Source organism: Lampetra fluviatilis, chromosome 16, assembly GCF_964198595.1.
Source record: "Lampetra fluviatilis chromosome 16, kcLamFluv1.1, whole genome shotgun sequence".
Lineage (NCBI taxonomy): Eukaryota > Metazoa > Chordata > Hyperoartia > Petromyzontiformes > Petromyzontidae > Lampetra > Lampetra fluviatilis.
Genome location: NC_136290.1, coordinates 8,312,743 through 8,336,792, shown reverse-complemented (window position 1 = coordinate 8,336,792; position 24,050 = coordinate 8,312,743). Strand labels below are relative to the sequence as shown.

At 45.5% G+C, this 24,050-nt stretch overlaps 1 protein-coding gene across 2 annotated transcripts in view; it reads left to right on the top strand.

Annotated features, from left to right (window-relative positions):
* The first annotated feature begins 5,634 nt into the window (after nucleotides 1-5,634).
* The window catches only part of LOC144936497 (tetraspanin-18-like), a 46,672-nt gene continuing 28,256 nt past the window's right edge, over nucleotides 5,635-24,050 (top strand). For both annotated transcript variants that reach the window (XM_078863608.1, XM_078863609.1), the window contains exon 1: nucleotides 5,635-5,783. The gene's annotated coding sequence lies outside the window, so the exon portion shown is untranslated. The remainder of the gene's footprint in view (nucleotides 5,784-24,050) is intronic.

The window sequence follows — 24,050 nt, the reverse complement described above, 5'->3', positions numbered from 1 at the left end:
TGTACAGACCTTTATCAAACCGCCACTTGGATGAAGGCCTACCAGAGCCATGCCAGTCAACCATACTTCACCATGCTGGTCAACGTGGCTTGGTGGAGGAGGGGTATCCAGGGCCAGTTCATCACTGATGCGAGCCTTGGTCAGGAATTTAACTTATGTTCCCGGATTCATAGTGCAGTGCCCTCACCACTGCACCCCCCCCCCCCCCTCTTACAGACATCGTCATTAACATCAATCAGCCATGGTCAATCCACTGCTGAGTTCATAATAGCGCAGTGTGCTAACCACTGAACCACCGCTCCCCCCCCCCCGCCGTGGGTTATGGGTAATGAATGAAATAAATGTGACCTCATTCTGCCCACAAAAATCAAACATCACGTCAAATATTAAAACGGTGTGTGAGTTTAGGCACACTTTTAATAAACTGCAGGCATTCCATTTTCATCATATATATATCAGGGATATAGTGAAGTATCGATTCGTTGATTATTATTGAGCCTTGCGCTCACAATACAACGTGTAAAATTGTGCTTGTGAGAACCGATCATTTGAGAGTCATTTCTGTTCTATGGATGGTAATCGATTAACGTGACCTCTGTATCCACCTGAGGCACTTAAATGATCAACAATGGCCGAGAATAAGAATCAATTCACGAAAAAAAAAATTGTGACCCCCCGAATCGTTAAAGTTAATGAGGTCACACACGAAGAATATGCTCCGGTTTGCAAAGGCTAAAAAAGTGACCACCCAAATTTTGTGATGGATGATTTATAAATATACAAGGCTTGTTGCAAGTGATGACAGTGGCGGTCCTTAAAAAAGCACTCCTGCTCATCACCACTGCACTCTTTTTAGCTCGTGTCGAAAGATCGTTTGTAAAATATAAATATATAAATAAGTCCAACTCGCGGTATTGTACACACATGCGTGTAGCATACGACGGGCATGAACATAATTCCACGAAGTTACGTTGACGTAAAAAATTTCATTTGTGACCACAGTCTGTTGAAAAGTGCACCTTTCATGGCGAGAACACGTTTAATTTTACGATTTAAGATTAGGTTTTCAATGAACATATACAGTCTAATTTCGCGATTTAAGATTAGGCTTTCAATGAACATATCCAGACTGATAACGCGGTCGTTGCGTTCCCGAGGAAAACCACGTTATGGAAAAACCTCGTTACAACAACAAATCCATAACATCGGGTAAAGCACAGTCCGCGATAGCGCGTGACACGCGTACGCAGGCTGAACAAAGACCGAGGCGCGTGGGTAGCGTCTAGAAGCATCCAGCAGCATCCCGACTCGCGTGACGCTGCGCCGAGGCAGCCGCACGAACGCCTTGTTCCTACTCGCGCGACGTAGTTCCGTTCGCTCAATCGCGTTCTATACAATTCGCGTGATGAAAACAACACGCGTCACAGGAGAACAACACTGTCCAGTACACATGCGGTGGAGTGGTGGCACAGTGGTTAGCGCAAATCAGACCTGAGAATGAAATCCGGCCAAGGGTGACATCAGTGGCGAGTCATATTTCAACTTGTCAGCCCACCCACCCCCACCCCCCCATCTATCATCCCACATCAACCATCATGGTGAAGTATGGTCAAATATTAAAACGTTCCCCATGACCGACACAGCATGGGGAGGAGGGGGAGGCGGCAGGGGGGGGGGGCTTTATCCAGCCGTGGATTGGTAAAACGTTACAAATGTAATTTTTATTCATCGAATACCAATTGTCCTTTACGGTCTCGCTCCACGCCACCTATCCATTCATCGCGGGGAAAACTGTGCCGCACAGCGACGGCTTGAGTGTTACAGCTGTTAACAAAGGTAAATCAAAATGACCCTTCTGGTGGGGTTTTTGTTTCTTCTCTCCAAGACGTTTTATTGCTCTTTTTTGTGTGTGCGCGTGTTGGCTCAGGATGCCCTTGAGCTGCGCATTGGTCACGTGGGGCTCCCCGCAGGCCGCTGACCTTTTGACTCCGCATCTGTAGCGCCTGACCACCTGCTGTGGCCCCTGACAGCCCCCACACTTCCCTTAATTAACGCTGCCCTGAAGCCTGCGGGGCTCGGAGCCTTTTAATCAAGACGTGACTGCTGCTGGCCACCGCCAATTGGCCACAGTCCACGGTGAGACCATCGATTCATTAAGTTGCTTTAAAAACATCACCGCTGAGACTCAGCGTTCCACACCAATACGCACGGCAGCCTCTTTTTAAAAAAGGTCAAACTTTCATAAAAGTCGTGTTTATTTCGGAGGTGGCTAAATGGCTCAGAGGTCAGAGTGATGGGCTGGTTCCACTGATATCCTGGGTTTGAATCGAGACAGTCGTCTGTGATTTAATCTGGGTTCTCAAGTGTCGGTGGGTTGATGGTCTCAGCCCGGTCACCCCAATGATGGTACAGTCAACCCATCTCGTTCAATTTTGGTTCTTGCACTGCATCCGTCTAAATTCCAGCCCTGAGAATAAAATATGAGTTTGACCTCTATGCTAACATTACTCTCTTGTGCAGAGTGGGTGTGAAAGTGCTGCTCTCTACAGCGTAGACTTAGAGATCATTTGAACGGGTCTCAGAAGTAGCGCTGTGATGTCCACTTCCTCGGGCGTTTCTCTAAGCCGAGGAGTTGCACTGCTCCGCGAGAGATCCGCATTGACACTCCGTCTTGCGGCGTGACACGGAGAGCACTATCGGGATAAATCTGGGGGGGAAATCACTCATTTTTCATTTTTTAGAAAATATGTCACGCAGATGAGGGTTGGTTTTTTTCGTAGTGTTGTCATGCAAATTGTATCTGTGCTCAAACAAGGGGGTGATGCTCATTTTCATCGGCTGCCCTGGATAGAGTGGTTGAAATTCCACATTCACATGGCAGAGACAAGTCTTTCCAAAAGGAAAAATCACTGTTGACTTCTAACAAGGTGGTACTCGTATCACTCACTGTGGAGGGATAATGAGCTGATTTGACCCGCCCCACCCAGGATGTGATCTTGTAACCTCGCTATTGTGAGTCAAGCACTCTACCCATTGTAAAACTCGGACACGTAACATGATGAGGGTAATTTTTGTATCATGTTTTGAAATCTATCGTAACAGATGTCGGTAAACAAGCTATGTAATTAGATTTCTTCTTTCAAAAATGGTGCACACATTTGTGATAAAATTTAATTTGCATGACAAAAATATGTCTCCCTTAAAATACACTCTCACCTGGGTATAAATAATGGTAAGATGATTGTTTGAGGGCGCTTTATACATTTTCATTATTAAGTTTGAAAATGCACAAGTACAAATGGCAGCAGCATGCATTATGAAATAGTCATTTACCGCTGTTCATTAAAGTTGCACAATTCGAGAAGTTTGTGTTCTGCACATTTTGAGTCGACATTCCTCGCTTAAAATACCTCACCACGATCACTCCACGTAAGTCTTTCTGCCTGCCACCGCTTCCAAAGCAGTTAAATTGCGTGAATGTACGTTGAACTTATTTCGCACCATATATAGCCAACCGTGCAAATGGGATGTGCGAGGGAAGGACAACAAACTAAACATAAAAAAATCGCTTCTAAAGAAACGAGCTTTCAAATGGATGGAGGGAATGTGTTTTACATCGTGGAAATTGCTCTTAAAATTAACCTGCCATTTCAGCACCGTGCTAATCACACGCCTCCCGCTACAACTGTACACCTTCATTCAAAACGCCACAAATATTGGTGCCATCAAAGTGGGTCTCGCTTGAAGCGAACTGCAGTAAAGGCTCCTCGGCACACACACACAACACATGTCACTCGCTGCGTGCGAGCTCAAGTGGCTGAATTCGTCGCATCCCCACTGAATAGGCCCTGGATGCCCTGCAGATTTGACCGTCCCCTTGAGAAACGGGACCCGTCAACTTCGTTAAGCCTCACTGGAATTGACAACAAACGCAAGCGGGCTTCCGAAGACGCTCGAAGATAATGAAATTGCGTTGTCCCAGTAATTGAGTGAAAGGGCTAATGTTAGCGCGAGTAACGACTGCATTAAATTCCGTGCCGCTTTATATTTAATTTTCGCTGAACGCCATCGAAGTCCTCGAGTATTCTGTATGCGAGGCGTGCTCTCTGTCTGCTTTGTCACGGGCACGCAGATGCCGTGCGTGTAATAGCTACCGTCGCGGTAAATAAGCCGACAAGCGAAGGGGGGGACCTGTGTTTATAGGTTAGCGAGCGGATGAACAGATGGACCATGAGATAGGCCAAGGGCGTAATTAATGGCAGACAGATGCATCACACTGAAAAGGTCCCATAATAATCATACGGTGCACGTAGATTGCCCGCGGAGATAATGGCAAGTGGCAGACACATTTATCAACATTGTAAAGTTCGTCGTCGATTATGCTCATTCCTGTTTTCAACACCGATCCGCCTGTGCTAGTCTTTAACCCCGGTTATAGATAAAGTGTGTGGGGGGGGTTAATATTTCCTGCACAATTAGAACATAAGAGTAGACATTAGACAAAGTATAAATACAGGAGCTAGGGTACGGCCTTAAACGTTGCTTGGCCGTGCTATTGCTGGCGGAAAGGCCTCCACGAGAAAGAGCGCTCCAGCGAGCCCCTCCGGAGGGCGTTTGGCCTACTCTTCCACACTGGCTAGGAATCTGGGAGTGTACATCTGCACGTTGAACTTCTTTCACGCTGTAAAGTAACCAACCTTGACACGTATCGGAGGTGTGAGAGAGATTGGAGTAAACTGCTGTTGAACTGCCGGTCGACTCACTGTGTGGTTGCACCCATTTACACCGCGGACGGAACAGAGGCAGTGGGAATTTAAACTCAAAACTAAACTATGTTTTATTTTGCAAGGTAAGACCCACGGAGCTTATATATATAGCTCTTTTATTTCAGAAGTGACCTGGCTATCACAAATGATAGCTCAACGAAGTGGCTCATCGTGTGGATATTTATAGCAGCCAAATACTCTAAACGCACGTTGACTCTAACTGGGGAGAGAAATCCCGGAGGACCCAGAGAAAAATCCACGCGATCACGGGGAGAACATGAACACTCTAAATATACAGCGGGCGTCAGGGTCGGGATCGAACCCATGTCCTCCTACATACCAGGCGAGGTAGTTTAAATAAACTTGCCGCATTATTTCAACTGCTGTGCCTGAAGATCGAACCAAACCGGTGACGTCTGGTTTCTCTTCATCCTATCCGGCCAGCTACCGGTACAATGTTATCCAAGTCATTCATAACATTGGAAGAGATAAATAAATGTTTTACCACGGTACAAAACATCGTAATTGCTGCAAGTCCAGTTGAGTGTGCGATAACCACTACGCCCGGCAGCATTGCAGAAGGGGTAGCACTTAAACCTGGTTACAGAGGAAGACGGTGATTGATAATTTCCTTCACGAACGACAGAAGGGACAACAGACGAGGCATGAGACAAGCCGGATTATTGATGATCGCAAATTATCTTGAGTGCCCTCCCACCGCTCGCTACTGTAACAGCAACAGCAGTAACGGGCACTGCGCCTGCCTTTCCCTGCGATGTGAAACCGCCTCTTGCCCCCCCCCATCGCCTGGACCCCCGCCTCCTTCAGAGCTTTCTCTGCACCGCCACTCGCTGCCAAAGAACACAGGGAGAGGCATCGACACGTGCTTCCCGTTTGGAGCCACTCTCGCTGCTAACACCACTCGGGCTGCTGCTGCTGCTGCTCAATGCACAAGGCAATCACCCGGCAAGGTTCCATCCTCGAGCACTGAATTCTTCCCCCTCCCACCTCGCCACGGTGAGTTACAGCTTTACTAACCACCACTAACTTGCTCGCTCGCTCGCTCGCTTGTTCGTTCGTTGTTGTAGCTGTGCATTGGCGATTTGTCAGCGTGTCAAGTTCTTGCAGGGACGTCAACTGCCTCGCCTGGTTTGCGGGAGGTCGTGGGTTCGATCCTGACCCCTTGACGCCTGCTGCTGTATATTTGGAGTTTGCATGTTTCTCTCTCTCTCCGCGTGGTTGCGTGGATTGTTATCCGGCTCCTCCGGTCTTTCCCTCCACATTTATAATCGACAAACTTTTGTTAGAGTATTTGGTTGCTATACATTTCCACGTGATAAGCCACTTCGTTGAGAAATGATTTGTGATCACCAGACTGCTTCTGAAAAAGAGCTATATAGCTCAGTGGCCTTGCCTGGTGAAATAAAAAGTTTAGTTTCGACAAAATGACTTATCCAGACAGAAATGCAACACATTCGTCAATAACACTGCCCTAAAAGGAAAAATATATTTATATAAACTGAACGATGTTTTTGTATTTTTACCAGCTAAGGCCAACTGAGCGACCTGGCCACAAATGTTAGCCCAATTAAGTGGCTTACGTGGAAAATTATATCAGCCAAAAACTCTAAACGCACGTTTTTAAAATGTGGAGAGAAAACCCAGAGGGCCTGGAGCAAATTCCACGCGACCACGGGGAGAGAGAACATTAAAACCCCAAATACACAGGTCGGGATCGAACCGACGACCTAATGTTAACCAGGCGAGGTGGTTAACATCTCGCCACCATGGTTTCACCTACGATATACTGTATATATCGTAGGTGGCGTTTGGGGCAATTGGCATCTTATTTAAAGAAGGGGAATTTTCTGAAATGTAACCTATTAGTTATTTGTTTCCTTTTAAGGCAGTGGTTATTAACGAATGTGTTGAGTTTTTGCCATTTGTGCTTTTGCACCGCTGCCAATGCAATATTAAGAATATAATGTTTTATCTACACAAGGTGAGAGGATGATATACTGCTGGTGGTGTTTTGTGGGACGTTACATTATTTAAGTGCCTGTCTAAATCACCGTGACTCTATAATCTGCAACGAGTGAGCCAATGTTATTCGTACGTAACTATTCACGGGCCATGTATTTTTATTTTCCAGTGTTATTTTTTACAGCGGAAGATTTTGCAATGAAACAAAACGTGTCCACAAAAGTTGCAGGTGCCAGGTTATAACCATCCTTCGTTATGCGGTGCATTAATGGTTTTAACGACGATGGTGAAAAAGTTTAACGTAAGTTTACAAAGCTTTCTCAAAGTTTCGATTTAAAGCTTTTGTGACTGCAGGGATTCATATTCTTGGTTCTTTCGGTAAAGTCACGTAGAAGGGAAATAAAATAATAATAAAAATAAAACATAATAAAAATTCTCACGACGTTCTCACGACGTTTCCCAAAGTGTTTTGGCCACCCATTGTATAATAACACGAATAAAGTATATTTAACACTTCATATCACATTCATTTCAAGTTTCACGTCATCTCTTATGAGCAATGTATCATTAAGATGCTATTAATAATGTTGAATGTATTACTATACATTTTTGGGTGGGGTGAGAAAGCATTGTTTTCTTGACTGTACTTTGAATTTGGTGACCTGAGTTTGTTTTCTGGCCATGGTAAACATCGGTGGGTAAGTGAAGTGTGATGACAAAACTTCCATGACCAGCCCATTTGTGCCTTTATGCAGGAGTAGATGGACACACTTATGTAAATTAATTATATTTGTTAAATCACTCATTGATGTGTGCATTTCATTAAAACAAATGAATTATCACTGGAAGCAATACATATTTACTCAATTTATTTTATGCAGAAATATGTTTGTTTATTTGAAGAATAGTAAGTAAATTTATAATCGGGCCCAGAAATGAAGTTGATTTGGCTTAGGGAGAGACACGAGTGGGCTACCTCGACAGGATACACTTTTCGTGGGATCTCTTCACTTCAGCCACAATGCAATCGGTCTTCTTGCCATTCCTGAAGGTGGGAGTGCATTCTTTGGGAAATTCATTGGCCACAAAAGACTTTCAGAAGAGGGGCGACCCTTTGCCACTTGAGTAAAATTGTTTATAACCCAGGCCGATTAGAGGTGGCAGAAAATACTCATAGGCAGCTTTGCTTACTTTCAAGGCCACTGTTTGAAATTCTATCCTAACCTCTGTCAAGCGTTTGCCATCATTCATATGAAATGTTCAAACAAAATGTCCCCTTGCTTTTTGCCGTAAGAGTTTTGTGAACATATTCACGAGCACTGTTATTTCATGTCACAGGGAAATCAATCACTCGGCCCGTTGAGCAGTATTCCACTTTTTGTTCAACTTTATGTAATGTACTTGGACTCATATTTAATGGCGTCGTGCATTATTAAGACACCCTCTCGCATTGAGTAGTGCAAGTGGTAACAATAGTGAATACCGCTTCTTGGTTCTTTCCGAAAGAACCAAGAAGATGAATCCCTGCAGTCACGAAAGCTTTAAATCGAAATAATGAATACAGCAAGAAGCACCTGGGTTCAATTCCTGACTCTGGCACCTTCCCGTGTGGAGTTTGTATGTTCTCCTCCTCTTACACATATGTTGTCTCTGGTTTCTCTGGTTTTCTCCCCAAAGCTAAACACGTACATTTTCGCCGGTGTTGGCCAAATAATCGCAATTCAGGACTCTTCTGGAAAAGTAATGAGACTCAGTGTGGCTTTCCTGGGTAAATAAGAATTGAGTATTATTGTTGTACTAAAAGTGTGCTGACATACGTACATGCAGTGCACAACGCATGGGGCCATCCATTTAGTACGTAAGCATGGAGGGGGGAGGGGATGGGGTTAACCCAAATGCGTACGCTTGCGTATGGGGGGTCGTACTGACAATGTACGTAAGCATAGGAAACGGGGGGGGGGGGTGAAGCCTCGATAATAATTTGTCTACATTGGCCTTCAAATGAGCCACAGTTCAGTGTCTTCAGCTGTCAGACAACAAGTCCTGCCGGGCGAAGTGGGACTGTGGGAGAGGTGTCACTTGTATGCCCCCCTGACTGCAGCTATCACGCAGCTCAGCAAAATAAGTGGCCAAGGTACGCGACTTTATTCTTTAATGCAGCCGGCGGTGGACTATCTGTTTGCTTAAACACGTTAATATTATTAATCCTTGATCGTTTCTGCGTCGATTAAATATCGGCCGTTCTATAGGATTCGGGGGGGGGGGGGTGTAAAAAGTACGCGTGCCTACAGAGAGGAGGGAGGGGTCAAGTTTTGACAGATTTTTGCGTACCTACTAAATGGATGGCCCCTATAGCATGCCCTGGTCCAACAGAGCAGTTTGACGTGGAACGTGGCGACCGCGTAGCGCGCGTTGTAGCTGGAAAATAAGCAAACGCACATTGGCGAGGGCTGTGTTCATGTTGGGTTGATTTACATCGGACGGATATTGTTAGCTGTAAGCTGTAATGAGTGGAGTCCCTGCCCAGCCATGAACCTCCGTGATGGATGAAGTGATAACTGATTAGCAGCAAGTATAACACGCTCGTGACCCGCCCCATACATGTGCAGCCCTCCTCCAGAACAGGGCTCGGATCGCGGTAAATGCCTCTTCTATCAGATCTGGCATGAACACGGCCAACAACTTTTTCCCCTTTTTTGAAAAAATATATACTGGGAGAGCATAACAACTCTTTCGCTCAATAAACATTCTCTAGACGTCGCGTAATATTTACAAAAATAGTTGTGGGAATTTTATTTTCTTTGTTTGTTTTTTTTCCACCAGACGTCCTCTGACTCTGGCTCTGGTTCAGACGTGAGCGCGACGATTTAAAGGAATTGTTTTGAAATGCGACGAAAAATATCGTAGCCTTAGGCCCGCAGTTGTAGCGGTGTACAAACACTGACTGACTATACCTCTCCCCTATAGTGAGAAAAAAGTATATACACTCGCTTCTATCCTCGAAATATTTCAGAAAAATTAACTTACTGTGTGTGATGCAAACGCAGTGCAAGTGGCTGTTTCCGGTCCGTAATTGTAAAAAATATTTAAGTTTAGCTCTTCGGTGTATTTTCCGGTTGTGACCATGACGTTGTTTGGCATGATGTCCAACGTTCCGGCCCACGTGCTTCTCCTGGAACTGAAAACAGTGAAACGGAACACGCCGGAACACCACGTCAAACAACACCCGGCACAATCCGAAAACATATCAGAGGGCAGAGCCATCCAGCAACAAAGACAAAGATCACCCGTACAGCCTGAACAGACTGTTTGGGGCAAGTGCTGTGAGAAAGTAGCACATATGAAGGTCGGCACAGCACACGAGGGTGGCCAACACCACGCCCGGCCGCCTTTGTCTCCCCAGTGGTGATGCTTACACACCGCGCCAGGTACTCATTTGAGGCCGAGTCGAACCAGGGGATGGCCCGTGGCCGTTTCAGATAATCGTCACCGGTGTTGGTACGTGAGCGAGAATGGAACTGGGATCGCCGGGGTTCCTAGCGCAGCGCGCTACCTGCTACACTACCTACCGTACAGCAAACTCAACCGCGAATAACCTCGACGCAGCGGCGACGATTTATTAAGTTGTCACATCCATAAGTCGGGGGCGGGGGGGGGGCTGGGGGCGTGAGGCTTGCCGGAGGAGAGAAAGTCATTGGCAAGTGAACAAAAAAATACTGCGACTATGCTGGTTACTGGCAGATGATGAGTAAGGGGAGAGCAAATGAATAGGGGCTACCTTGTTTTCCATGCCTCCCCCCACCCGCCTCACCACCACCACCATGTGAGTGCTGGGGGAGGGGGGAGGGGAGGGAGGTCGCATTTGCCGGTGTTGCGTTACCGTGCAAGAATGCGCGCGCCCCAGCGGAGGTGCGGGCTCCATGTGGTCCACCCGTGTAATTCTGCAGATTAAAAGTGGTGGAGGGGGGTGTGGGGTGGAGAGACACGACACGACACACAGTGGGGGGAGAGCGATGGGAGGGAGACGTGGATGGAGGATGGATGGGTGGTGTGGGGGGGGAAGAGCAGTTAAGCCTGGACGCCATCTGGTTCGAGTTAGCGCCCCCCTTGGCTTGGCGAGCGTCACGTCGGCCGGGTTTTGGGACTGGCACGGCCAAGCGGTGGTGATGAACACTTTGCGCGCGTCACTTGCTCGCGATCAAATCTCCCCTGGATTGCCCCCCCCCCGATCCACCGAGCTCTTGTCAAGCCAAGCAGGTGCTTGGAGCCCGGTTCGTGTTGGGTCGGTTTTTTGTTGTTGTTGCGGTGCAGTACAACATCGCACGTCCGACCGTCGTCACATATCTCGCCCCTGAACGAATAATTAGCCGCCCTCACCCAGCGCGGTGTTTGTGCGCGACGTCGCTGCCTACGGGATGTTTAAAACACGTCCACCGCCGTTTCACACGCGGTCGTGCATTCTTAATCTTGCGTGGCATTTGCTTGCTTCTAAAGCGCAGTGAAGCACTATCCCGCGTGTTTTTTGTTCTTTTTTGCTATTATTATTAATACTACTACTACGTGTAAAGCGGTGTGGTGCGCATTCGTTGTGTTCAGTGACATATTTGTGCACGGTATAACTGTCGTGATTGACTGAGGATCACGTATCTGGAGATTTTCCCATATCCACCTGTAAGTTCACAGTCACCAGCAGGTCGGATATCGCCACGTGGTCCTGGGCTTGGATGCGAGACCGCCACGAGAACGCACCACGTTGCCGTGCGGCTGTGGGACTCCGCCTGCCTGAGGTGGCCAGGACATGGACATTCACAGCAGTGGAGTGAATCTCTCCGTGCGGAGCTTCGAGCGTTATTCTCGCTCGTACGTGCCACGGTTTTTTTTTCTTTCTCCAGGGTTACTTTTGCTGTCCCCCCCCCCCCCCCCAAAAAAAAAACACTCGTTAATTTCATTTGGTCACTAGTTGATCGGCTACTTGCATTTTAAAGGCTATTCCTGATGAAGGCAAAGAATCAGTGACTCGGTGACGCCTTCTTGGATAGATTAAGGACATTGTTATCTTTCCAAATACAAGACTCCTTGTCTCAATTAGGGTTGCCAGCTCAAAAAACAAGGGCATCCCATGGGAAGGTGACGATCTCACAATACCTGAAAAAAACAGGGGCTTTCATTCTGTCACTGATTTTTGTGTCTACGTCTGTTGTCTCCCCCCCCGCCGCACCTCCAATTACCACGGTTTTCTACGTACGGTGTGAAAGAAGTTCAATGAACTGTACATACGTGCGTGTGAATTACTCCGCTGCAGTTCGCATCAGACGCGTGTAGGAGCTGGATGTAATAATGCGAACGACTGAATCATAAGCCCCAACTTTATTACGAAGTCAATTTGCGGTTACTGTCATTTTCGTGAAATCCCTGCAGTTAGCATCGCAGTTCAAAATCGGAATATTTATTGACACTGGAGGAATCCGATGAGCTATGAAGCTCTTCTTTTTTACAGATGTCCAATGTTGTCAGGCCAGCAAGTTAGAACAGCAAACAGGACAAAAACAACGATAGGAGCGCAAAATAGAGAGAATGGTAAGCAAGTCACTAAAACGTAAGTAAATTAATAACACATTAAGTATATCCGTCTTATTTATCAAGCTTGGGCAAGGCAGCAACAACAACAACAGCAAATCAGGTATACTTCATGAGATAAAAAAGAACACATCGATCAATTGGTAAGATTTGAGCAATGGTCTGACAATAGTAGGTTGCCAGGCACGCGCAGCTAGTTTAGGTATCTAAATGACGAGTGGGCGAGCATTCGAATCTAATCTGACGTTCTGCTCCGACATTCTGACCGGCATGGCAGTTGAACCAATGGGCAATGTCCCTCAATCTCCCCGCCTATATCCACCCAGCAGCAAACACCGGCACGCCACTGTTCGTCAATCGGTAGGTCACGTGTGCTGGGGTGTATAGTGGTCATCTCGCGTGTGGTGGGGTGTATAGTGGTCATCTCACGTGTGGTGGGGTGTATATAGCGGGCACTCTGACCACTGGCCAAGACATCTGGCCAGAATGGAAGAGTAGGCCAACATGCCCCGGAGAACGGACCCGCTGGTACCCCCCCTCCCCCACCGCCCGCACCGCAGTAGATGCCCTTTGGCCAGCAGTGGCATGAGAAAGACGCTTCAGAGCTCAGTTTTCAGTTTCATTTATTAGGTATAGCCCTGTGAGCCATTCGGCTCTTGAGCTGCACCTTTGCTTCGTATTATTCACAAGGATTGCGAGTTTAACAAGGCGCAACTGGTGAGCGCCTCCCATTTTGCGAGGTGTTCAACGAGATTGATCCAATTCATATTATTGGTTCTTTCGGTAAAGTCACGTAGAAGGGAAATAATAAAATAACACGCTTAACAAATGAACTCAACACCCATACCTGTCATACTCGCCGTTTATAGGTTGCTCAGAAACACTGCGTTCACCCAGATTATATGATCAGCCCATTGTGGGTAATAGGGCCAGAACAGAACGCTCTGTACTGAAGACAACATTAAACGGTGGCGGTGTTAGCGATTAAAAGTGCATCCGTAAAGTTGTTGCGTCCCTTAGCTTGCAGCTATAAAATAAACGAGTCTCTACGTCGGGTACGAAACTAAAATGATTATGCGAACTGACTCACGAGCCCCAATTGTATTATGAGTGCACACTAAACCATGAACACGTGTTTCTGTCGTACACTTCAGCATAGCTGAACACACCAGGTTAATAATTGCACGCACACAAACACACGCACACTGAAACACAAAACACACACACACTGAAACACAAACACAAACTGAAACACAAACACACACACACCGAAACACACACACTCAAACACACACACTGAAACACACACACTGAAACACACACACACACTGAATAACAAACACACACACTAAAACACAAACACACACACTGAAACACACACAAACACACACACACACTGAAACTCAAACACACACACACACTGAAACACAAACACACACACACACTGAAACACAAACACACACACACTGAAACACAAACACACACACACTAAAACACAAACACACACACACTGAAACACAAACACACACACTGAAATACAAACACACACACACTGAAACACAAACACACACACACACTGAAACACAAACACACACACACTGAAACACAAACACACACACACACACTGAAACACACACACACACACACTGAATAACAAACAGACACACTAAAACACAAACACACACACACACTGAATAACAAACACACACACACTAAAGCACAAACACACACACACACTGAAACACAAACACACACACACTGAAACACAAACACACACACACTGAATAACCAACACACACCCACTAAAACACAACACACACACACACACTGAAACACAAACACACACACACTGAAACACAAACACACACACACTGAAACAAAATGCCCAAAGTCTTGACGTCGGCTCTCTCTGTGTAACTTTTTCTTTCATCAACCGCACACATCCTGAAGTTGTCAAAACGCCTGGAAAGACCACAGCTCTTTCACACATTTTGCCTTTTATTTTATTCCCCCCTTCCCTGCCCGAACGCCCGAGGTCATGGTTTCATTTCACTCGTAAAGTAAAACTTTCCCCCAAACCCACACACACACCTAACGAATCTCTGACAAGCCCCTGTAGCCCCTTGTGTTACAGCCACAGTGAGAGCCCTTGTTTAACATTAACTGCTGCGGCATTAAACACACGCAACAAAAATCAGCGGTTGCGTTTCAGTTCCACGTTCCTGTTGTAATTGAACCTGCTCTTAAAACCAAAACTTTCGGGGAAACCTCCCCACCTCCGTCTGTTTGATCAAGCGCATGTGCATTTGGCTAAGAGTAAAGCCGTTTTTTTGTGTGTGTGGCCAATTAGTGCTGTCTGGGCAATGTCGTAAAAAAACACATTGCATGAAATAAAATGTATTAATAGTATCCTGTGGCTTAATGTCCATTGCAGTGCTTTTTAAAAAAAATGTCATATTAACATGCTGCACTGGTACGTAATCATTAGGTTGGGTTTTATTTGGTACTAATTGCATGTAATGTTGCATGGCCAGTTTAACATGTAGGCTTTCGCGACCAGTATTATTCATAATCAACGTTTTTGGGTTAGATCGCGTTATTTATAAATGTGTCGTAACCCTCCACCACCCGACACGGCCAATCAGCAAAAAAAGTGTCACGTTGACAAAAGACAAATAGTTCACTGCTTTAGCCCACCGGTGTATTGAAGCGTGAAACCACAACATTTACATTTTTTTATTTTGCATGGCCAGTTAGAAGAACACAGCACGCGTGCATTTGCGCACCGTGTCCATTTTTTCGTGTTCCCTTTGCAATTTGTCGAGGCGGAACGTTTTTGTCAAAAAAGAAACAGCACGCACGAGTTGCAGTGGCTTCTGCTTCCTGTCTCCAGGAAAGCATCGAGACTCTTGTGGCTGTTGGCGATCACAATTCGGGAAAACGTACGAGGTTGGAGGGCATATTCAGAAATGCGTGCCAGTCCTCACGGAGACTCAACGTGAACGCGGTGTTGCCATCTTTGGCTTCATTGAAACCAGGTCGGGTCGATGACCAGAAACTCTTCCGACCACCCGGTCCACCACATCCAGTATACCTATCGCCATGGCTGTGGCTACTCGCCACGTGCCTGTTCCTACGAGTCAGAGTGCCTGTTACTCGTCGCGTGCCGATTCTAGCGGCGATTCAGAAATTATTTTGCGGGAAATTCATGGCTTGGTCAAGGTTCAGGGCAGTGATTCCATTCGTAAATCGACGATTATTTTTTTCTTCAGACATAGCGAATCGTGGCATTTCTAGTAGCACCAGGGGTGACATTAATCCATTACATGTAAGATATTTTAAAATGAATGTATCGTGAGATTAAGTATTGATATCAATCAATTATTCGATGCATCACTCGAAACCTCAACAATATTTGTTTTGGAGTAATATATTTTATCTTGTTTATCGAAAATACAGCATCATCGTCAGCCAAGATTAACATAGCTATATAAGAAGTTAGTACACACATGAAGCAATGTTTGAATTACATTAGTGCGCAGATTTGCAGAGGTGCGTGTGTGTAGAGTGCTCACGATGCCTACGCTACTTTGATCTATGGCTGTTGTCCAGTGCATAAAAACATTTGACTCAAATTTCAACGTTGCTGTCACCTCTACAATCACCTCTTGCCCATCTCCTTCAGGGTTGCCAGTCAAAATTAATGAGCCAGACGAAACGTGTGTTTGTTCAGACAATATGCACTTTTTTTCTCTCACCACACAGATGGCGTTGGAGTTCGCTTAAATATATAAGCAATTGTTTTACAAACTAGATTCGAAGTTTTCGTGACTGCAGGAATTACTCGTTGGTTATTTCGGTAAAGTCACGTGGAAAATAAAATCAAATAATAATAGAATACGACTTTTCAGTTGCAACATAAGCATGTAAGAATGAATGATAAAACACAGACACGGAAACAACACAGGCAGACACACATGCAGAGAGAGACACACACAGAGACACACCGAGCGTGACACACACCAAGATAAAACACTTTATTGAAAGAACCAAATAGCAATTGTTTTACTTTACCAGGTACACTGAACTACGTAGCTCTCTTTCAGAAGAGACCCGGCCACAAATGATAGCCCAGCGAAGTAGCTATTCACGTGGACATTTCTCGCAGTTTATACTCCAAACGCGTGATGTTGATTATAAATGTGGAGGGGAAAACCGGAGGACCCGGAGAAAAATCCATGCCACCATGGAGAAATAGAGAGACACGCAAACTCCAAATATACAGGCGTCAGGGTTGGGATCGAACCCACGACCTCCCGCATACAAGGTGAGGAAGTTAACATCCCACCACGCCCTATGGTGGAATATGCTTAGGATCTGTTTAATATCAAGTTCTCAGGCTCTCAGCCCCCCTATAATGCCCGCTCAGATGGTATGTGTCCTTCAAAAGAAACCCAGCCTCCATTATAGTGGGGTTTTGCCATCGAGAGCAGTGTGGTACTGCATGACTGAGAGCACCTCTGTATATGATGGCAGCGTGAATCAAGCGTTAATTTTGAGTGTCATTCATATAAGCCACATGGCTCTTTGGGTTGATGTCAAAATTCTCTCCCATGTAACGTTTGATTGGGTATGAATAAATATAGAGAAATGTCCAGAACATTATACAGGCTTTGCGAGAGGTGTGGTTAAAACAAAGAACAGGGGTTTATATTCCCATTGCCAATGTGCGTGTGTAAGGTAAAAGTTCAGCCATTCAATTGCTTGCTCATGGGCTGCCGAGATCCTGGGCTCGAATCTGGGCAGCCAAACATCATTCAACTTGGGCTTTCAAGTATAACGAGTTTATGATATCTGCCTGGTTACCAATGATGGTACAAATATCTATCAGAATACATATTCTATTTGGTTTTGCACTTAATTCAATATTTTATAGTTCTGTGAATTCATAAGATATGGAGTTGGCTGCCATGTGATGAACAATTTTATAGCAGAGGTGTGGGAAAATGTAACACCTACTGTTCAAAAACTATAAAGGCCACTTGAAGGATGTTTCCTAAACGAATCTATTTTATTTTATTTACCAGGTAAAGCCCACTGAGTTACAAGCTATATTTCAGAGGTGATCTGGCCACACATGAAAACTCATCGAAGTGGCTTCTATCGTCACGTGGGATGTATACGAGCAGCAAATAAATAAAATGCATGTTTCTAAATGTGGAGGACAAAATAGGAGGACCCAGAAAAAAATGTCACACGACCACCACGGGGAACACGCGAACTCCAGATGTACAACAACAGGTCTCTTTAGGGTTGGGATCAAACCCACGATATCCTGCATACCAGGCGAGGGAGATAACATCTCACCATCACTGCAGCGACAAGTCCCGTGAAAAATGTCTTTTGCAACCTATCTCTACTGCATCTCACTGCACTGCAAGATTTCCGAATGGATTCTCTCTCTCGTGACATAATCACAGCACGTTTGGAATACATCGGGGGGGGGGGCGTATCAAAGTAAGATTAAGAAAACAACAATGGAGTAGAGATGTAAAGAATATATTCTTAGGTTTTTTCGGTAAAGTCACGTAGGTAAAACATCAAAATTAATGAAAATAAAAATAAAATAAAAACAAAAATCACGACGTTTCGGAGGCAACACAAGTCTCCCTCATCAGGTGGGACCGTCACAGCCAGATTAGCTGCATCAAGGTTGATGGACATGAAGGAGCCCATGTGAAGCTTTCGTGACTGCAGGCATCCATACTTTTTGGTTCTTTCGGTAAAGTCACGTAGGTAAAAAATAAAAACAAGCGTCCGTCATCAAGTGATGACGGACGCTTGTGTTGCGCCCGAAACGTCGTGATTTATTTTGTTTATTTCTAACACACAAGGAGACGGTGCACTCAAAGTGCGGCACAAGGTGAAGATGCAATGAAATCACCGTGTTGGTAAGCACAATGGCGGAGCCAGGATTTTCAGGTAGGGGGGGCAACCCCTCCAGCAATGAGACATGATAGAGGAGTTGTTAGTAAGTAAGGACTTGTCCCTTGCTTTTTATTCGACGCGTGTGCGGCGATGGCGCAGCCATCGATGGAGGGTCGAAGTCGAACCGCGTGTGATCGGCATCGCGCTCGCTGAGGGTGAATGCCTTCAGGGAAGTCGTGGACTGTATACGCAATTGCGCAAAATTCTGAGTCACTTATAACTGCTTTGCCGTTACTTAATGTCAATTATGGACTCAGACTATTGTCATATCATCTCATAGAGTCCCTGGCACACAGTGGCAGTGGGGGTCGCAAAATACCGATTTAATACTAATAAACCCCAATGATCCGATGAAAATTAGGGATTTTGATCGGATCATTGGGGAGAAGGGGCACCTGCCACCCCCCCTCCCCCACTGGCTCTGCCAGTAGGTAAACATGATAAAGAATCAGTCCATATCTCTCTACATAAATAACAAAAGGTAACATGAGAGATGTCACAGTTGTGGGCAGATTAGTTCTCATCACAACACTTTTCTTTTCTTTCGTATGGCATGTAAGAAACCGTTTGTAATAGACGCCACAGTTGAACGTTGAGGTCCATCAACCAATCCAAGGCGACAGTAAGACGCCGTACGGATTGCAGCGATGCCGCCAGGGTGGGCGCGTGGCTGATGGCGCTACTCGTCGATGATGCGTTTGACGGTTTGGGGCTTCGTCGCAGTTTCGACGATTCTTTGATTTCCCCGTTGATGGAACAACGTTTACGACGATGGACACGTCCCGTGCTGCGTCCGAGTGCAGTTCAGCGTGCTCCACAGCCGTCGTGGATCAACACTTCAGGCGGGGCAAATGCAACTCTGGTCGTGCGGAAACAAATTGTCGTGTTTTTGGCTTTCGATTGGTGTTGCATTGTCCGCTTCGCTTGCTGGCCGCTTCTTCAAGGATGCTTGAAGTCAGGGCCTTGGAGCGAAACGTTGTGGACATCGTGCCAAACAAACACGCGGCACGAGTTGATAACACGTCGGAGAACTTCGTAGCACAACTGTGACATCCTACACAGGGATATTAAGCTGCGGTGACGAAATACCGCTGCCATCCAACTTACCGCTCCTGGATCTAAGATCTGAATTGCTGACCCCCTGCTCATAATATAAATTATGTATTTATCCAGGAATGCCACACTCAGTCGTAGGACTCCTTTTCAGGAGGGCCCTGTCCCATTGGGTTTTTTTCGTTATTTGAAGAATATTTTCATCCGATTAATGACGAGTTGCGTTAATTATACACGTGGGAGGAAACCGGAGCACCCGGGTAGAAAACTCACGCGGCGCAAGGGGGCAACACTCGATCCCCGTACAGATGGAAACAGATGGCGCTTGGTCCACTTGCTGCACCGTTCCTTTCCTGGCGAGCCAGGGTATGGCAACCCCGACACCTACGGGAAGAGAGATTCACGGCAGCTGTGCGGTGATCCGCCAACCCTCGCCTCCACATCGCTGGACTTCTAGGCGTGTGGCCACACTGCCCAGCTACCAATACAACCAATCAAACCCATAGGGTGCTTCATGTAACGCCTGCTAAAACACTGGTGTACGTTTTTTTATTTTCTTCCCCTCATAGCCGCAGGATTTCGCACCGCATTGCCAACTGAACAATGGTGAAATGCTTCGTGTTGCCAAGAAGCCACTGAGTTTTATTTTGGCTCCCCAGCTTGTTTACTTCTGGCAACATTTATTGTCCCTGTGGACTCATTGCAGTTTGAGGTCTCTCCTGGGGTCAGCTATAAAATAATAAATACGCGAAATCCACACGGAGTTTCTCCCCCTATCCCCCCCCCCCGCTCGTTTGTTGTAAAAGCATGGCCGTGTTTTCCAGTCAACGAACCAATTATTTGCGATAGCAAAACGGAACCACGTGTATCTTCCCTCAAGATGAACAGTGTTCCACTGTACACACAACCCCTCCTAATTGCCAAAAAGCGGCCGGGCTGTCCAGCGAATCATTGTTAGTTCAGTCTGCGCGGCGTGTGTTTGGTCTTGCGATTGTGTGTCTAACACTGGGACGTTTGCGGTCAGAGGTGAAAGAGCCAAAATAATCAGTGCCCCTTTTGTTCCTCCTCCTCACTTCTGAAAATTGGCAAGCTGATGTCTGCACGCCACATGCACACGGCGCCCCGAATCTGCATACGAACTGTCCAGCGCGCGACAGGAATACTACACTCGCTCGAGCTAAAGCCGGTGGGGTCAGCAGATTAACCTAAATGGCTCCATCTGTTCGGTCTTCTCGCTAATGCGGGCCAAGCCTCGGACCTCCGAAATCTGTTCTCACTTAGCGGAAGCCGAACATTTTCAAAGGGCACGACATATTTGCTGGTTTTCTGTTACTGTACGAGATTAATTTAATGGGGGGGGGGGGGGCATTCTGCCGGGGTGAGGTTAGGACACTCGAAACAGGCAGCTGTGCAATTAGCTACTAATTTAACTCGCAGGAAAACTGGATTAATTGCATTAAGAAAACAATTTGCTACATCCATTACGGTAACGAGATGATGACCAGACAGGTGAATGATATATAATCTGCATGCAATGGAGTGCTCAATGTACGTTTTTAATGGCATTTGTCACGTGCTATTTGATTTTTAAATATTAGGCTCTCATCTGCTTAATCGAAGGACGTAAATAAATACATTAATCGTAATATTAATTTACATAATAATCGATTATTATTTTGATTGCCATTTTGTATTTTCTTTCGTGTATTTTTTTTTGGCATTTTATTAAGTCCAGATGGGCATATGTTACAATGCACAGGAAGGGCGCTGTGGAACTGTAGGTTGGTGTTCCTTCCTAAGCAAAGGCCTTCTGTTGTACGTCTCAGTCATCGGTGTATTTACGAGCTGGCATTGTTCTACATGCAGCCGTCCATCCAGCACAATGAAGAGCATTACTTTGATTGAGCACAATTGCAATTTTCCACGACAAGAGAACATGGATTATGTTTTTTTAATCCGTCTAACGGCAGCATTTAAAAAAAATATTAACCCGTAAAAACAAAGTTTTTCACTATAAATCCTTTATATGCGTGGCGGCTAGAGTCCTCTCGTCCTCTGGCTTGAGATGGCTGCCACCTATGGGTCAGATGATTGCCTGCCACCATTAAGCAATTGGTAATTAAATATAAAAAAAAATTCCTAAAAAGTGTAAAGTTATGGAAATTTGTTTTCACGAAAATAAATTGTCACGCACAACGAGTCTGTGTGCAAAATGTCAGCTCGATTGGATCACGGGAAGTGGGTTAAAAAACGACCGAAAGATTTGCACGGTCGTAAGCGCACAAGCAAGCAAGAACTTAATACAAAGGATTTAAAAACAGTCTCAAACGTAATGGCAGTGCAAATCGTTCTCCGGCGGAGGTGCAACCCTGCATTTGTTTTTTGTCGTGCCACTGCCGGCAGAAGCGTCTCCAGTGGAGGCAGCAGCAGGACCTTCAAGTGGATGGTATTTGGCCCACACCTCCACGCTGGCCAGATACAATCGACCGCACGTAACCTGCCGAGTAGCGCAACCGTCGTAAACCCATTTATACTGCCGGGTAGACAGAGGTGGGATTTATTTTAAGAAACTCGCCGTGTCGCCACAGTCCTCCTGGGGAGAACAAGCAAGTGACCTCTGGTTTGCGAGTCGTGTGCTAACCATTACACCGTCGCAATGACCCTCTTAGAACGGACATTTTCTAATCGGCGCTGCGCAGGCTGTGTTTGTGTGAGTGCGGTTTACCAGACTCATCTGTCCGTAGACATATCTCATCAGGTCTCTTGTTTCACCGCCAACATCAAATCCCGGAGCACGTCATGGGACACGTCCATGATCTGACCATGAGCTGATCTGGCTAAATCTCATTAGCGGGGACATCTTTGTATTTATCGGCGGGTTGTGTTTAGCAGTTGTGCACATTAAGGGCTAATTAAATAAATAAACGTCTGAAAACGTTGTGGGAAATGTCCGTGGCAAAGTGGCCAAATTGGCACAAGACCCCAGAGTCAGCTTTTCAACCTGAGTTTATGAGAAATGAAGAGTCAGCATACAATTGCCGCATGAGTACAAGACAAGCTTGAACAACTTTTGTTTATTAATTGAAAGTTGTGGAGTATTTATATTGTAGATTTGAAGCTTTCGTGACTGCAAGGATTCATATTCTTAGGCTTTTTCGGTAAAGTCACGTAGGTAAAAAATTAAAATTAATAAAAGTAAAATAAAATTAAAATAAAATAAAAATCACGACGTTTCGGAGGCAACACAAGCTTCCGTCTCATTTACTTGATACAGCAAGCGTGCTGTGACGGTTCCACCTGAAGACAGAAGCTTGTGTTGCCTCCGAAACGTCGTGATTTTTATTTTATTTTTTATTTTATTTTACTTTTATTCATTTTAATTTTTTTCCTACGTGACTTTACCGAAAAAACCTGAGTATTTATATGTGTATGCTTGTTGAGTTGTATTAATTCTGACTCTTGTCTTGTATGTGAATAAGATCAATTTGGCGCTTCCAGGCACTCTGCCGGTAACTCGATTATGCAAAAGGCTCAGATAATACGCTGAAGTCACTGCCAGTTACGGACCACTTCTCTTAACCATGAAAACAAATAAAGAGAAGGAAGAATCCGTCCATGGATAATCGGAGTTTTCATAGATCGATGGGTGCCACAGATAATATGAGTCATGGGTAATAGAGCTGTGTTTAAGAAGAGTTTCACACCATATACATAGAACGGCCCACTTCAATAAATGCTTGCTTACTTTCAGAGTAGCTCGGTTGCTCGGAAATCAGAGTGCTCAGCTGATACCGCTGAGATTCTGGGTTTGAATCCAGGCCGATGCCTGATATATTAAACCGGGATTTCAAGTGTACTGAGTTGATGGTCTCAGCCTGGTCCAACGATTGTACAAAAAAACATCTCATTTCATTTGATTCTGCACTTCATTTGGCTATATTCTAACTCTGAGAAATAACAATATCGGGTTGACTGTCATGTGACAAACGTTAATCTCAGTGGCAGGGGAATTAGCAAAGGGATGAAAGGGACCTCAGAAGTGGCTCTGTAATATCTGCTTCTGTAGGCCGTCCTCGACACAAAAATCGTTGCACTGCTCTGCGAGGAATCTAAATAGATTCTTCATCGCATGACACGATGCCGATGGCACAATCGGGATACAATTAGCGAATAACATTAACAATTAACGCGTTATTTATTTTACTCAAATTTGTATTTCCCTCTGAGAGTTGGAGGAACATTGCTGAGTTGTCAGTAGGGGGCACTACGCATAGGTCAGGTCATCGGCCACCCAATATGGGCCCTCTGCAGGGTGTGATGAGCCGCTGAATTGCTGCTGTACTAGTGAATATCCTATCACGTTCAGCAAATACAGCCAATGAGTATAATGTCCAGTTCTTAGTTGCAAACCGCATTCGGTGCTGCAGTGGCAAGAGGTTAACTACCTCGCCTGGTATACATGAGGTCTTGATTCAATCCCGACTGACGCCTGTATATTCGGAGTTTGCATGTCTCTCACCGTGGTCGCATGGACTTTTCTCCAGGTCCTCCGGTTTTTCTCTCCACATTTAGAGTCATGCGTTTAGAGTTTTTGGCTGCTATACGTTTACAAATGATAAGGATTACTTCATTGGGCTGTTACTTGTGGCCAGGTCGTCTCTGAAAAAAAGAGCTGTATAGCTC